General features: G+C 39.1%; 1 pseudogene; it reads right to left on the bottom strand.

Annotated features, from left to right (window-relative positions):
- The window catches only part of LOC143671695 (thiopurine S-methyltransferase pseudogene), a 71932-nt pseudogene extending 58991 nt beyond the window's left edge, over window positions 1-12941 (bottom strand).
- Window positions 12942-13683: the final 742 nt, after the last annotated feature.

The following is a 13683-nucleotide window of genomic DNA, read 5'->3' as shown; positions in this document are numbered from 1 at the left end:
AAATGTGATTTTTAAAAGTAATGAAAGAAAGGATAAACTATCGTATGTACCCATGTTTCTGCTCTTTCTCTTGTTCTTTCTTCCTTCTGTATGCTATTTGTTGTTCCCTTTACATTTGAAGATTTTTGTTTAGCCAATTTTTAAGGGTAGGCCAGATGGAAACAAATTCTTTTAGATTTTCGTTATCTGAGAATTTCTTTATTTCTCCTTCATCCCTGAAGCATATTTTTCCCGGATATAGAATTTGCTGCTGACAGTTCTTTTCTTTCAGCATTGGGAAATTGTTGTTCTACTTGCTTCTGGTCTCCATGTTATCAGACGAGTAATCCACATTACTTTAATCATCTTTCCCCTGTAGATAATGTGTCATTTGGGACTATTTTCAGATTTTTATCTTTGTCTTTAGTTTTCAAAATTTGAATTATCAAGGGTCTTGGTGTGGATTTCTTTGGGCTTATTCTATTTAGGTCATTTATCTTCTTGCTCTGTAGGTTTATTTCTTTTGCCAAATCTTGGAAGTTTTCAGCCACTATTTCTTCAAATATTCTTTCAGTCCCTATATCCTTCTCTTCTCGTTTTAGCACTCCAATGACATGGTTGTTGGTACATTTGATATTTTCCCACATTTTTGAGACTTTAATTTTTTTTCAGTCTCTTTTTTCTCTGTTGTTCAGACTGCATAAATTTGATTGATCTGTCCTCAACTTCACTGATTCTATTTTCTCCAATTCCATTCTACTATTGAGACTTTCCATTGAGTTTTTATTTTTTTTAACATGGGCAGGCACCGGGAATCGAACCGGGGTCCTCTGGCATGGCAGCCAAGCATTCTTGCCTATTGAGCAACCGTGGCCCGCCCTCCATTGAGTTTTTATTTTTAAATTTCTACTATTGTATTTTTTCAGTTCTATAATTTCTTTTTTACGATTTTTAAGTTTTTATTGATATTTCTACATTTCTACTTGTTTCAGAATAATTTGTAATTTCTTGTTGAAGCATTTTTATGATGACCACTTCAAAATGCTTGTCAGACAATTCTAACAACTGATTCATCTTGGTGTTGGCACCTGTTGATCATCTTTTTTTTCATGCAAGTTAGGATTTTCCTTGTTCCTGGTAAGATGGTGATTTTTTTATTGTAACCTGGACATTTTGGCTACTATGTTTGGGTCCTATTGAAATATTTTATTTTATCAGATACATGTCCTATCTATAGGTTTAGCATCCAGGTCCTGGTATACTTTTGTGCACTATGGAGGCAATGACAATTTAATTTTAGAGTCTTCTCAGACTTCTTGGTTTATCTGGTACCACAGGGGCTTCCACTGGTTCCCTGCTGTGCTAAGTGGTCAGAAAGAGTTTCCCTAGGCTGGACCACCTTGTACCTGTAGTTAGGATGAGGTAGTATCCAGCATATGGGGATGAAGAGTACTTCTCATGCCGGGCAGCTGGTTGTGGTAGGATCTCCTTTGTCAGTGTTTCCTAGCTACCTATAGTCTCTAGGTGGTGGAAGGGATTCTTTGACCCCATGGGGAAGAAGAGTCCTTCCCAGACTGGACACTTCTTGTGAGGGACAGAGAGTGCTTCTGACAATCAGGCTCTTATGGCAAGATCCTCCTCGTCTGTGCTACCTGGCTCCCCAGTGTTTCTGAGAGGGGGGAGGGAGTTTTAGGTCTGTGGGGGCAAAAGACTTCTGGGCAGGACTGCTTGTGGTAGTAGGGGGCCCCTTTCCAGTGCTACCCAGCCTCCAGGTATTTTTTAATGGGGAAGAAGAGTCTCAGAACTGTCAGGGACGGAGAACACTTTCTTTGGTGTTTATGGTTAGTGGGGCTTCCAGTTGATTCCCCTTCCCAATGCCACTGGCTCACCTGATATTTTAGTTTCCCAGGCTGCTTAAAGCAGTGCCATGAAATGGATATGCCTTAAACAATGGGAATGCATTCACTTATACTTAGAATGCAGGAAAATGTCCAAATCAAAACATCATCAAGGCAATGCTTGGTCCTACTGCCACATGGCAAGACACATGGTGGTGTTTGCTGGTCTCACCCTTCTCTTCCAGGTTTCATTGATTTCAGTTTCTTGCTCCTATGGCATTCTCTCTCTCTCTCTCTCTCTCTTTTTCTCTCTCCATTCCATTTGTTTATAAAGGACTCTAGAAAGAGGATTAAGACTCATCCTGAGTGAGGGAGTTCATACCCTAACTGAAATAGTCTCATTAGAAGGTCCTACTTACAATGGGTTTACACCCACAGGAAAGGATTAGATATAAGAACATGTTTTTCTGGGGTACATACACCTGCAAACTACCATACTCTGACACGTGCTGTTGTCAGAGATATCCTATTTGATCTGGGGCAGAAATGTATCTACCTGGGCCTCCTTCCTTTGCTAGGTTGGGGATCAAAAAATGTCAGGTCAGGGTCACGTTATTGTGCAAGATAAAGGGTAGTAACACACTTGTCACTTTGGTGTTCCTCCAGTCCTGGGGTCAGTAATCAGTTTACCTACCTCTTTGCACTTTTCAGGGTTCTCCTTTGTCTCTAGCCTTATTTTCTGGGTTTATAGTTGTACTTAGCCGGGGGGTATAAGGAGAAATGTGTCTATATTCAGACCAGAAATCAGACCAATGGATTTTAATGTAGCAGGGTATGAAAAAGTTCACTTATTTAGCCTTAGAGTCCATATTGCAGCTAACCTTTAAGAAACCACCCCTTGTTGAGTTTTGGTGTAGTATCAAAGAAGAATATCCACAGTTGTATGAAAAAGGTATTAAAATCCTCTTCCCTTTTTCAACTACATATCTGTCTGAGGCTGGATTTTCTTCAAAATACTTCCACCAACAAATGTTTTGCAACACATTGAATGCAGAATAATATATGAGAATCCTTCTGTCTTCTGTTAAGTTTATTAAAGAGATTTGCAAGCTCTACCACTCTTCTATTTATTTTTGTTTAGGAAAACAGTTATTTTTATAAAAATATGTTATTTATGTAAATACACAATGTTGTTTGTCATGAGTTTCAAATGAATAAATAAATATTTTAAATGTATTAGTTTTAATTTCTAACATGGAAAATATTGATAACTATTACCCTAATGGACAAGAAACTCTTTGGAGGAGTCCAATAACTTTTAAGAGAGTAAAGTGGTCCTAAAATCAAAATGTTTGTTATCTACTGAGTTAGGATAATGTAGATCATCCTATCTTTTCCTGTACTGTTTTTTTATGGGATAATTACTTTTGACTTATGCTTTTGTAGTAGCATGCTGCCTTTTTCAAGGACAGAGCCTCATATTAATCAAGGATTAACAGCATAGCAAATAAGACAAATGTCCAAGTCACTATCTAGGTTAAAAAATATATTTGAAGAAGCAAGGTATTGTATTGGTTATGAGCTTGACCTCTGCAGCCAGATATCTTGATATTGCTTGTCACTGTTCTCTTGTGCAAGTTTCTGAAACTCTCTGTGCTTCCATTTCATTATCTATGAAAGTGGATAATAACAACACTTGTCTCATAGAGTTGTTATGCGAATTAAATGAGTGTATGCATATGTATATGTGTACAATGATTGGCACATAGTAAGTGCCCAATTATTGTTAGCTATTGTTATTATTTAGCAGAAGGAAGGAGAGTGATTAAGAACCAATAGAACAGAGGGTGGGAGATCAGTCAGAGAGGTAGGAAGAGAATCAGGAAACTACAGGTCAAACTATGAAAGAAAAGTGTCAGGGATACCAAGAGAAGAATTTCTAGAATATTGACAAGGTCAGTGATGTTAAAAGATATAAAGAGGATGGTGGGGATGGAGGAAAAGGGCTTGGAGTTAATTTAGTAATGGAGAATAGGGGAATGAGTACAGAAGCCAAATCTAAGAGTTTGGGAAGTCAGAACAGTAAGTATGGTCTCTTTTCAGATATTTGATGGTGAGATGCAAGTAGGCTTAAAATTTGAAGGGGGTGTAGTAGAACCAAGGGATATTATAAGATAAGATAAATCAGAAAATTTGTAAGTAAAAAGAAATGAAGCCGGAAGATAGGAGGATACTATAAAGCAATTCATTGTTCTGAGTATGGCAAAGTGGGTGGTGGAAAAAACTGAAAATCATTTGAGTATAAAACATCTAAAACAGTATATAAAATATAACAAACACCCTTGTAAATGTATGGCTGGGCTTTCAAGGACTTGGAGAAATAACCAGGGCCTCAAAACCAAGAAAGTACTGAAAATAGAGTGGAAAGCAGGTGTTTTGGTTTGCTAAAGCTGCCGAAATGCAATATACCAGAAGTGGGTTGGCTTTTACAAAGGAGATGTATTAAGTTACATTTCACTTAGGCCATAAAAATGTCTAAATTAAGACACCAACAAGAGGATACCTTCTCAGAAAAAAAGGCAGCTGGCATCTGAGGTTTCTCTGTTACATGGGAAAGCACATGGTGACATCTGCTTTTCTTCTCTTCTGGCTTCTGGTTTCAAATGCTCTCTCAGTTCCTGTGAGTACTTCTTACTTTTTCTTTGGGGTGTTTTCTCTCTGAGCTCTCTCTCTCCATGAGCTCTCTTAAAGGAGTCCAGTAAAGGATGAAGACCAACCTGGAATGGGCAGGGTTATATCTTCATTCAAACAACCTAATCAAAGGTCCCACCCAACAATAGGTCTGCCCCCACGAGATTGGATTAAAAGAACCTGGCCTTTCTAGGGTACATAACAGTTTCAAACCAGCGCAGCAGGGAGCTTTCCCAGGGGAGGGTCTGTGACAGCTTGTTAGGGACTTGGTTTTAAGCTACAGTAAAGGACAACACAGGCCTTGAGCTCTTTTTAGGTGGGGATTTGAAAATGAGACCCCTATAAATCCAGAGTCTTTGTTAGTCCTAAACTAGAAAAAAAATCTGCCAGTGACCTAGAGATATTACAAGAATACTTTTCTGTTTTAGGTTTTCCTCTAGTCAGAGAAGGAAAAGAGAAGAACTCCCCCCTGTGCATCTCATGGGTTTAGGGACTGTGGTCTGGAAAACCTCAAACTGAGGGATTAATTTGATGAAACCTCTTGGCATTCAGCAGAGTCACATCTTTCCTGGAGAAACACTCCTTCCACCCAGGTTGCATAGTGTTCCCAGAGACAGTATTTCACTAAAGATGAATTCACAATTCACAGTTATAAAATACACAAATAAATATTCCATTGTGAACAGGTGACAGGAGACACAGTGAATGTGAGGATTTATCTCATATTATTATCTATATTTTTCCCTATGCTTAAGATATTTCTGAATAAAACAAAACAAAGAATATACAATTGAGAGAGGGAGATAATTGTAGAGCAGTGTTCTAGAGAGTACAAGTGAGAATGGGAGTAAGAGGTGGGGGTGTTAATTTGAAAAGAGATGGACACTACTTCCTTTGAGATTGCAGGAAGAATGGGGGGGGATTATAAGGTGATTTTTCAAGGTGCAAGCATAGGAGTTTGAGGAGACTTACCTCAGATGATTTGTTTTAATGAGATAGCTGGCAGGGTCCTTTGGAACGTATAACAATAGTACTGAGGTCTTTGGAAGAGAAGAGATTTGAACTGCACCTTCTTCAAATATGTTACCTGTGTTTAATAATGGGCTCAGTTACTGAACAGGATTAATTGATAATCAGCCTAAGGTGCACTTAGGAAGACAAATTTGATTTTTCTCATGGCAGAGTACTTATGTACTTTGGGGGAAGTATTTTATAGTGCTTAGGAGAAAGGGCTGTGGAGCTGGACTTTCTGGGATTAAATCCAGGATCTGCTGCTTAATGGCTTTGTAATTATGGCAAGTTCTTGACTTCTTAGTCTTTCAGATTCTTCATCTGTCATCAGCGGAATGATAATATTATGTATTAAGGGGGAAAAAACCTCATAGTGTTGTTTTGAGGATCAAATGACTTGGTATATGTGAACCCTGGCCCAGATTAATTGTCCAATAGATGTTAACCAGTGTTATCAATTTTAGCTATTAATGGGGTGTTAATATTATGAATAAATACTGTTTTATTTTAAATTTCTTTTGTTTGAACAATTTGGACTTCCTTTGAAATCTATCTTTTTTTTGGCTGAATTTTAAAAAGATCTATAGAAGGCATCTCCATGGAGATGGTCTTTGCCTAGGTCAAGGATTCTTAATTGTGGAATGCTGGGCACTGGGCAACAGGGGGAGATAACAGGTGGCAGAACTGCTAGCGTGTGGTAATTGTGAAAGACCCACAATTCTGACATCCTACAGTAAAATAGAAGCAGCATTGGATTTTCCTTGGTGGTTTTGTCCATGCCACTGATATCTGTGAATTTCCTTCTTTGGCAGATATTAGATTGGGAAAGACAGTTAGCAAATATGCCCCTTCCTGATTTAAATGGCAGATAACATTTGAATTGAAAACGGGCACAATTATGTTTTAATAAAGCAGCTTCAAGAAGGTTTATCCTTGTATTTGTTCCAGTAATAGATCTTTCCAAGCTTTTTTCTTTCCCCCCAATAAAAGCAGCTTGAATGTAGTAGTATAGTAGGTGGGGTACCTTTAAGAATAAATAACCTACTCTTTTTTATATATATACATTACTGAATTGTAAGTTTAAGCATACTATAAAAAATCCATTTGGCTTTCGTTTTGACTACCTTTCATTTTTTTTACAATTCTTTTAGACTTTGCTTATTGGAAACCACCAATCAAGAGGTCAAATTGATCATTTACACCTTAGTTTTCTTTCCAGACAGCAGGTTTTCTTCGATTTCCAAAGAACCCTTGAAAGGGATATAATCAAAGACTTAAATTTATCCATATATATATTATATGCTGTATGGAAGGGTCAACACGTCATTATTTTTCCATGTGAGTATCCTGTTACTGAGCACAATTTGTGGAATTTTTTGTTTTACTTATTTTTTTTATTGTTTGTTTGGCTTGTTTGTTTGTTTTTTGGGAAGTACATGGACTGGGAATCAAACCCCTGTCTCCTGCATGGCAAGTGAGAACTACCCTTGCACCCCCTATGCATTTATTTTTAAAGGCAAACAGTGGATTGGAGACTTAAAACTTTATAAGTGCTGGTTATTAAAATGGTTATACAGATTTGATCTTTGCATTGAAAGTGAGGTGGAGAGTTGAGGCAACTATCTAAGCTGGTGTAGGGATGGGGGGATGTCTCCTATTCATGTCAATTATTGGGTTTAAAGGCTTGTTTACTTCCCTAGTTGAGCGTTGTGATCTGGATTTCTCTTTGTAAAGATCAACTTTGCTTCTTCTGTACTATAAAAGCTATGTAATCAACTCAGCTATGGGCTCAGAATTCAGTGCCTTTCCTAGCTTTATCTTGGTTTTTGAGTTGTATAATGGGAATAACAAGACGGCTCAAAATAATGGCTGCTTTCCTAGGAAAAATGGCCAGTTAGCAGAAATTTGGTATTTTCAAGCTCCCTGTATAAGTAGTACTTGAAAACCCAGGGTACTAGTGTTTATATTGGTTTATTTTGGTTATGTTCCCTACCACACGCAAAAAAGAGGGATGGTATTTGGAATTAAGAAATGCCTGACTTTGACATATGTCTGAAAAATCCTTGAAGCATTGTTGTTATTAAAATGACTGTCCTTAGATGCTTTTTCATTTCTCCCAGTTTCCAAATAGGGGTGTGTGTGTTTTTTCACATGGGCAGGCACCAGGAAACAAACCCGGGTCTCCGGCATGGCAGGCTAGAACTCTGCCTGCTGAGCCACCATGGCCCACCCTGTGTGTGTTTTTTTGGCATTACAAAAGAGAGTAAAAGGTTGGAAATGGGGAAAAATTAATACATTTGCTTTTTCCCACCATTTTTTAGGTCTGGTTGCCAAAGTACTGCACTGAATAAAATGGAAAAGTACTGCCCCAAAGATGCAAATATCAAAATTATTAAACTAGAGTCTGTATTACAGACAGGAAGGCAGCTTTGGGAGCCGAGCTGGCAGACCAAGCTGACTGGGGAGGTATTTCTTTGTGATATTTTAACATGAAATGATGTGAGTGGCAATTTACAATAGAGAAGGGACTGCAGCTGAGGAGATTCCAGTACTACAAACAGAGGTATCTTCTGCTATTGCTGCTTGCAATTATTTCTTTTTAAAAGGAGATTGTACTCATTCAATATGAAGACATTGGTGTTCCATAAAGGTGTTGATTGAGAGTATTAAAAAATAAAGTCCTCTATTTTTGCATGAAATAACAGGCAAAAAAGAAGAGGTACTTAGAGATGAATGGGCCCTGGGCTTGTTGAGTACAGCAGCATTTTGTTCCCTGGCCCTATTTAATTTTCTGTTTCTTATACAATTATTAAATAGCATAGTCATTGTCTTCTTCATTTTCTTTCTTTTTTTTACCCCCCCCCCACTTCAAATTTTGGTTCATCATGGGTTTGCCCCTTATTAGACCACTTAAAACTCACTCGACTGATGTGGTGAGGTGGCTTGTCCAGAAGTCCCACATGCCTTTAGGAGATTTTAGACAGAGACTAAAGTTCTGATTCTCTTCCTCTTCAATTTGTGAAAGAGCTATGGGGTTGTTTACTTTGGTGGAAAAGCATGGGATCTTGCCAATCTGCTGTGCCATCCATGTTGGGAATTAAATTTAATTCACTTCAGCTTCTTATCCAGCAATTCCAGAGGATGGTGGGCCATGCCCTAAGCAGCTTCAACCCCTGAAAGGTGAGGCAGTTAGTGGGATAGTTGCCCAAACTGAGTCCTGTGGTGAACATTAGTGCCTCTTCCCACCCCATCTGCAAAAATGCCTACTGCTTGCTGGGAGAAAGTGTTTGTTACCCTGCAGGGAGAGAGCGAGAGTTGAGATGGGGGTAGGAAATTGTTCCTGGGCCAAGACTCCTTAAGGATCAGGATAAAAGGGAGGAAGGTGTCAGGACAATGCTGGGAGTATGTTGGGTGAATGTCAACCTGCACTCTCATAGGCTACTCCCATGGCCATGGGGTATGGACTGTGGCAGAGCTCTCAGCTCTTGGAAATAGAAGATACTTCATCATGTTGTGGGAAAGCAGCATGGAGTTGTGGGAAGACCTTGGACTTGGTAGTCAACTGGGCCTGTACCTGAGTGCCTGCTGTGTGACTTGAAACAAATTACTAGCTGTGCCGGTTTGAATCTGTTGTGTACCCCAGAAAAGCCATGTCCTTTAATTCTCATTCAGCATTGCTGGGTGGGAGTTTTGTTATTATCCAAGGAGATGTGACCCACCCAGTTGTGGATGGTAACTTTTGATTAAATGGTTTCCATGGAGATGTGTCTCCCCCTGTTCCAGGTAGGGTTGCTTACTGGAGCCCTTTAAAAGGGACCCATTTTGGAAAAAATTTTACAGCCACCAGAACCGATAGAGCCACCAGAATGGACAGAGCCCCGGGGAAGCCATTGAAGAGAAAGCTAGGACATCTCACCATGTGCCTTTCCAGCTGAAAGAGAAACTCTGAACATCATTGGCCTTCTTGAACTAGGGTACCTTTTCCTGGATGTGTTAGATTGGACATTTCTATAGCATTGTTTTAATTTGAACATTTTCACGGCCTTAGAATATGTAAACTTGCAACTTAATAAATTCACCTTTTTAAGAATCATTCTGTTTCTGGTATATCACATTCTGGCAGCTTGAAAAATTAGAACACTAGCCCTCTCTGATCTTTACCAATTTGGAGAGCTATTATGATCATCTAATCCAGTAATAAGCTTTGAAACATTTTCTAAAACTACAGAACACTAATTACTTTAGTTACTACAGTAACCAAATCAATGTTACTTGTTTTCTGAAAGCTCAGGACCAGAAAGGAAGATTTGAACCGTCCATATAAATGTGAGATGTAAAGCTTGAGAGAAGCCTTATGAGATTTCCTGCCAATTTAACTCCTTAAATTATTAGATTTCATAAAACCAGATTTCCTTATATTTGTTTTAGTTTTCCTGGTGTCGAATTTCATTCACATGCTCTTTTCAGGGAGCTGTCTCCCCTTGATGGTGAATGTTGGACCCCACTCTTACAATCCTGGCAGATAGAAGATTCCCCTCACAGGTCCAGTTACATTGATCTGTTAATAGAAATAGACTTTTACTCTTTGGCTCTGCCAGGCCTTCTGTTTATTGTATGGGACATCTCTTCCTGAGCCTCCAGAGCTCAACTGGAGAGACAGCTACTCTCACTGGCTTTCTTTGCCTTGACAACATCTGAGTGGACTTGCCCAGCACTGTAGGTCATCAGAGAATTACTTGCCCCAAAGAGGGCTGCAACTCTAGGGAAGCCCAAATAATACTTGGATAACAATGGCAAAGTTCCCACCTCATTGAAGTACAGTTTCAGGGACTGGGGCTCTGCCTGGGAGGAGGAGGGGGGAGGGAAGTGCGGTTACTTGTCACTTCTAGGAGGTAGGGACCCTTCCAGTCTCCCTGGGCTTGAGGTGGTGGTGGGAGAAGTGGTGGGAGGTAAGAATGAAGGTGGGAATGGAAAATTAAAATTCACTTCCAAAGTTGCAAACTTTAGATTTTGGCTCATCCTTATTTGGGAGAGAGAGGAGGCACTGAAAAGTCAGAACTATAACTAGATTAAATTGTTTGCCATGCACAACTTCATGTGAGGGCTTTCCTCACCTAGTAGGTGATAATTTGTTTTGTCAGCTTTCAGAAAACATCATAAATCCGTAATGTAAACTATTTAAAATTGCCAAGCAGGCAAAGCCTCCCATAAAAAACTAAACAAAACTAAACCAAAATCAAACAGACAAAATACCTGGTACATACTCATGAACAATTACAAAGGTTATAGCTCTAAGTATAGACACATAAATAAGAGTTAGAACAATAGGTACTTTATTCCTTGTCATTTTTACATGCCACAAAGATTCAGACTGGTATTATTTGGCAGGTGTTTGGAGGCAGGTGTTAGACATGCAATTATCATAAAGACTCCATGAAGAGGATGACCACATGATACAAATCTATCTTTATTCTAATATAGTTTATAGAGTTTTTTTCTGACAAATTACACTATGTTTTATGGAAATGTAACATTTTGTATGAATGGGAAGGATAAGCTTTGTTGCATGCTAATGAGGGAGACAAAGTAGCCTCTCTCTTATTTGCAACTGGCCTAGACCTTTCCATTAGCAAATTAAAATCTGTTCAAATTTATTTACTAATATATTAGGAGAAGCTTCAGGCTCACCCCTCGACCCATATTATATAACAAACAACTGTAGCAGTGAAAATAATTAATAGCATGTAATGCACCTCCTGTTTATTTCGTCTTCGTGCCCAGGGGTCAGCGGTATAGTGGGTTTACCATCTGCAATCGGTTACAAGGGTATATTTACTTAAAAATTATCAATTATAGTTTTAAATGGCTTTCCTTAATTGCACTCTTCTTATTCAACTGCGATACCTATCATATATATGCTTTGTGTTTATTTGTATATTATATCACCTGCTCCTGACCAATTCCGAGAGGAGTCTATTCATTTGAAAATAGTCTCCTGAAGTCTGTTGTGGTGTTTGTGTTTACAGCATAATCACCAGAGCTATGGCTTTGTTTGTCCTCATTATACCAACACTGAAACGATTACTGTTCACCCTTTATATCTAGGAGAAACTGTCCCTCAATTATCTTGTGGATCCTTATAAGGGAGTTTTGGCTGCTAATGGACCTGAAATTTGCAATACGCAAGTCAGGGTCTGTAAGGCTTCCCAGGAGTAGATGAGTGGTCTGGGCTTTGCTGACCTCTGCTGTCTATTTTAAAAGGCAGTGGTGGCTTTTCTTACAGTAGAGGGTGGTTTTGAGGCACCATAGAGAGTCTCATTCTGTTGAGAAGCTGATCACAACTTGGAGCAACTGGCAATGAAAAGGTGCTCTTCGGGTAGCCAGTACATGTAGACAGTCCCAGAAGGACACAGTCTTTGTTTATCTCATCCAAGAGTCAAGCTCATGCACCTTTCACAAATAAAATTCAAAATCTGGGGCGAGGGATGTTCACACATGCTATGCTATGCTGTTGCATTTTTTTTTCGAAGTCTTAATCAGAAAATTTCCCACCTGGACCCCCTCCCCTTGTTTTTAATTTGGTTCAAGATAATATCTGTGTTGGGATGGTCTTATGATGAAACGGTCTTCCAAGTAATAGTAAGACTCAAAGAAAAGGGTTGGAAATGCTATAACAAATCATGGGAGTGGTTTGGGGTAGAGAGGTACAAAGTATCTGGGTGAGTTTGGGTGATTTCCATTTGACAGAGTTCAAAGGTGAGTTTCTGTATATTTAGGATCTCAGGGATTGTTATCGCCCTTTCTCTCTTAAATCCTCCAACAGGATTTAAGAAAAACATGAAGTTTTTCTGATTGTAGTCTGCCTGCGAACCTCAGAAGTAACCATAAGTTGGGGTGATGAAATATCAGGACAGGTTTGTGGATGAGGTCTTTAGTAGCCATTGTGTAGACATCCTCCAACTTCTAAATACTAAACAGCAGAGCTGAGAAAGGTTGTTAATTTTCTTGGTTGCTCAAGCATTCTCCCAGAGTAGGGTGAGGATAGATGTATCTCTGTTTCCTGTTTCTACATGAGCCAGATTGGGCAAATGGCTTGCATCACAGCTGTCCCTTCTTTTTGTGTAGCACTCTCCATCTACAGGGGTCTCTCAAATAACTCATGATGAGGAAACAGGTATGGGAAGTAAGTGACATGATAAGAGTCAAAGCCAATACTTCAAAATCCTCAAAATGCAATTAGCTCTGGAAAATTTTCTGAAGTAAGAAATCCTCATGCAATGCCTATCACATGCTAACACCATCTCTTTACCTTGAATTTCCATCCCATTCCCATTTTCCTTTACCATTTTCCAATTCCTGTGCCCAAATTCCTGGCACATACCTTTCATCCTTTCCTTGTTTCTTCTTGCTAGCCACCACCATGTCTCCCCTTGCTGCTAACTGTACAAAGCCTGAGGAACCAGATCATGTCTCTTTCAGGTTTACATCCATCTTTTCCTGAAGTGAAGCTAAAAGACTTACTTATTCTACGAGAAATGAATCTTATGATCATTAGAGTAAATTACACTGCTGATGCTGTGAGAAAATGCCATATGTCATGCTGGCGCCATAGTATTTTGGCCTGAAAGATGTAGCTCCCTTTCCCAAATGACTCTCAGCTTCCTCCTTCCCCATAGGATTAACATTTCTCTACAGAGGTGGAGTAGGTCTGTAAACTCTCAGGTAGTTGTTACTTGACAGGTTGCAATCAGTCTTTTGATTCTGCTGGCTGTGTGCTTTCTTTGGGTTAACAAGCTGGAACATTGCCCATATTTAAGTGGTTCTTACATGTATTAGGATTCTCCAGAGAAACAGAACTGATTATATGTATATATATATATATATATTTATTTATTTATTTATTTATTTATTTATTAAATAAATTGGCTCATGCTACTCTGGGGATTGGTAAGTCCAAATTCCATAGGGCAAGCCATAAGTTGGTGATGTTGAATTTGCCAGGAGAAGCTGCAAGTTGGGAGCTCTGATGAAGGTGATGAAGAGTTCCCCAGGAGAAGCTGGCTGGCTGATGCCAAGATAGAAACTCTTCATTTTGATTGATGAGAACATCAGTTCTCCCTTTAAGGCCTTCACCTGATTGGATGAGACTTCTCTCATTGCTGAA

This window comes from Tamandua tetradactyla, chromosome X (assembly GCF_023851605.1).
Source record: "Tamandua tetradactyla isolate mTamTet1 chromosome X, mTamTet1.pri, whole genome shotgun sequence".
NCBI lineage: Eukaryota > Metazoa > Chordata > Mammalia > Pilosa > Myrmecophagidae > Tamandua > Tamandua tetradactyla.
This window is presented reverse-complemented; position numbering and strand designations above follow the sequence as displayed.